Source organism: Suricata suricatta, chromosome 15 (assembly GCF_006229205.1).
Source record: "Suricata suricatta isolate VVHF042 chromosome 15, meerkat_22Aug2017_6uvM2_HiC, whole genome shotgun sequence".
Classification (NCBI taxonomy): Eukaryota; Metazoa; Chordata; class Mammalia; order Carnivora; family Herpestidae; genus Suricata; species Suricata suricatta.
In genome coordinates this window covers 10347699-10351311 of record NC_043714.1, presented here as the reverse complement: position 1 = coordinate 10351311, position 3613 = coordinate 10347699, and the positions used below count along the sequence as shown (strand labels likewise).

Sequence of the window (3613 nt, the reverse complement as noted above, 5' to 3'; positions counted from 1 at the left end):
TTCTTCCATCAGTGGCTACATTTACACATTTTTCTCCTTCAAATATCACTTCACCTTCTCCAGGACCTCTTTTCTTCAGTGACTTAAAATAATTACTTCTCTATGAGTTTTGTTTTAGCACAGATTCTAGAATAACATGACACATGCTAGAAACATCTATGCTTTTATTAAACTATGCAGCACACCTTTCAGACTCCGTGCTTTTTTATATTTATTTTTTATAAACATTCAGAAATGTGCTCTATAAATCATCGGATAGTGACTGAAGAATGTGTTTAGTTAGTTGCCATGTTTTCTATTTAGTGTTACAAATACTTTACCACGGCTATAAGAATAATTGTTTCCCCCAGCAGTATGCATCTTTTCCCACTGTCATTACAACTTTAAAACTGCTACCATTTTCAAATATTGGACATTAAGTTTAGAGAAATTCTGTGAAGTATTGGATCAAAGCTTACATTACTTAAAAGTCACTTGAAACAACATAATCATTGTTTTCATGTTCTGGATACAAGGTTTTAAGTGTGTCTTATGCATAATGGGTTCTTCTTACTATCAGGCAATATCACAATACAAACTTAGGAAAAAAGTTATTCTTCTTCATAGTGGATATAAATCTGTTTTTAAAGCACTTCTTTTTGATATCTTTATAATTTGTGGGACATTTTTTCATCCAGTTAGAATATAATAGACATATGTGTGTGTATGTGTATAAAACAATTTTTTAAAGTTTACATACTTATTTTGAGAGAGAGAGAGAAAGAGAACTAGAGTATGCAAGCAGGGGGAAAGGCTGAGAGAGAGAAAGGGAGAGAGAGAGAATCCCAAGTAGGCTCCATGCTGACAGCACAGAGTCTGATGCAGGACTAGACCTCACAAACTGTGACCTGAGTGGAGATCAAGGTTTGGATGCTTAACCAACTGAGCCACCCAGTAGCCCCAATTTTATAATATGTCTGAAAGAGTTCACAACATGGGTAAAGTGCCAACTCTGCCATTTTCTTGCATTTCTTATGTTTTCTCGTGTTGGCATTATTCACACCTTCCTCTGGGCTGGAAATTGGAGGTCGAAGCTCAGCAGCCAGTCCATTCTCTATTGGACTTGCCCTTATGCTGCAGGTCTGGAAAGCTTTCCCAGATTCATTTTCAAGCAGGATTCTCTGTACAGTTTAGGTTCTGCTGACAAAATGCACTTCAGTAGACTCGCAAGGGGAGGTTGCTCCAAGTCACCTCATCTCCTCCTTAGGTGGGGGTGGCTGCTTGGGCTTTGACAGCTGAGGGTGGTGACATGGCTGACCACATGCCATCTTCTTACTCCCATCGTCTCTGCAGAGCCATAGCCAGTGGTGACTGTGACCTTGGCCACAGATTCTTGCCTTTTCTAATCATTGATGACATCAGCACTTCCTAATTTTCAGTATCAATAGCTGGGAAGTAGTGGCAGTCTCCTTGATTTTGCTCTTTCAGTCCCTCCGATGGTCCTGTAGTCCCTTCATTCTCTGAAATAAGTCCATTTAATACTTAAATACTTTAGGGGCCCCTGGGTAGCTCAGTCTGTCCAGTATCTGACTTCAGCTCACGTCATGATCTCACGGTTCGTGGGTTCGAGCCCCGCGTCAGGCTCTGTGCTGACAGCTAGCTCAGAGCCTGGAGCCTGCTTCAGATTCTGTATCTCCCTCTCTCTCTGACCTTCCCCTGCTCACACTGTCTCTGTCTGTCTCTCAAAAATAAATAAAAAACATTTAAAAAATTAAAAAAATACTTAAACACTTTAGTGGATAGAATACTTAGTATTGTATGAAAGGAGAGAAGGTTAGCACTCCCCTTGACAATGATGGAAGAGGCCCTCGGGCCTGACAACACGCATACGGTTAATGTATAGAATACTTAGAATGCCTTTTATTTTCCTAACTCAACCTGAGATTATTTAAAACCATTCGTCCATTTTGACAGATTTCATTTCATTAAAATTTAACAAAGCCAGGCTCACAAAAATGGCAACACATCACAAAATTATTTTTAATAGATACACTAAAATGTCTCCCTTAAGATTTCTTGTAGGGGCACCTGGGTGGCTCAGTGGGTTAAGTGTCTGACTTCAGCTCAAATCATGATCTTCAAATCATGATCTCACAGTCTATGAGTTCGAGCCCTGCGTCAGGTTCTATGCTGACAGCTCAGAGCCTAGAGCCTGCTTTGGAATCTGCGTGTGTGTCTCTCTCTCTGCCCCTCCCCTGCTCACACTCTTCTCTCTCAAAAATAAATAAACATTTAAAAAATATTTCTTGTAATGTAGGAGCTTAATTGCTTCCTTACCTTGTTAGATAAAAATATGAATAAAAGTGTTACCATTTTCTCACCATAGCCAGGAGATTATCTTATATTCTCTAGAATGGGTGAATTTCACCTTATTTAAATTTTCTAGACTTTCTAACTCTTGTGATGCTTTAGGCAAAATAATACGATAAAAGAAGTAAGGCTTCTTTCTTCTCTTTTCTCTTTGAATTTCCTTTTTTTTTTTATATGTCTAACTCCAAATCCAATTTTTACCAATAGTTCCCCTCCCTTATTTGGAGTATCACTCATGGTCGTGTCCTGATATTTAAAAAGTTCTGAACAATAAGCAGAAAACATTTTAGTTCTGATTATAAAAATCGTATTAACTAATTGTCCTTAGCTCAACGTTTATAGACGGTTTTCAGTGTACCAGGCACTGTACTTGGTGTAATAAGTGCTATGGGCTGAATGTGTCCTCCCCAAATCCACATATTGAAGCCCCAATCCCACACGTGGCGATGTTAGGCAGTGGGGTGTTTAGATGAGGTCATGAAGGCACAGCACTCAGCGAGGTGGTGGCTGTTTACAAGCCAGGAGGAGCAGGAGAGCTCTCCCGGACACCGACCGTGCCGGTGTCCTGATCATGGGCCTCCAGCCTCCAGGACTCTAAGAAAACAAAGCTGTGCTGTTTAAACCACCCAGTCTACAGGATTTTCTTACGGCAGCTTAAGCAGACTAAGACAGTGAGAAATTCACAGGGTTTAATGAATTTAAAATGACTAATAACACAAACAATACAATGTAGAGCAGCGATACAAGGTAGAAGAGTCTGCAATTAGTATCGAAATTTAGGAAAAAAGAGATCATTTTGGTCTAGGCCAAAGCTAACGGCATTGCAAGATAAAATCTTATTTTTAATAGATTGTGCTATCATCCAACAGTTGACAAGGAGGCATAAAGCTTAAATTTATTCCACGAGTGAGGGTGCTTCCCTGTAAAATCCATACCCCTCTCTTATTTTTTATTTCTCTTTCTCTTACATTCTCGTTTCTCTTCTGACCCTTTTGTAGTCACCAACACGTTTCAGCATGCCTCTGAGATGTGACTGATACTGTGATGGAAAAAAGATCCACTAAGAACAACGGTGCTTACTTTTTTATTTTAATGATGAATCTGGAAAGCTTCCCAGATGAAACATTTATTACACTAAATGTATTCTGCTGAGGAGGAAATTGACCAGAGAAGCGTCAGGCAACTACATGTATTTACAGTGCGTTGACCTCCCTTCTCCCCATTTCTGTGAAACATCTGTGAGTGATCTTGCCAACATTTTTGG

At 39.6% G+C, this 3613-nt stretch overlaps 1 pseudogene; it reads left to right on the top strand.

Annotated features, from left to right (window-relative positions):
• The first annotated feature begins 1790 nt into the window (after positions 1-1790).
• Positions 1791-1907, top strand: LOC115279570 (annotated as a pseudogene).
• Positions 1908-3613: the final 1706 nt, after the last annotated feature.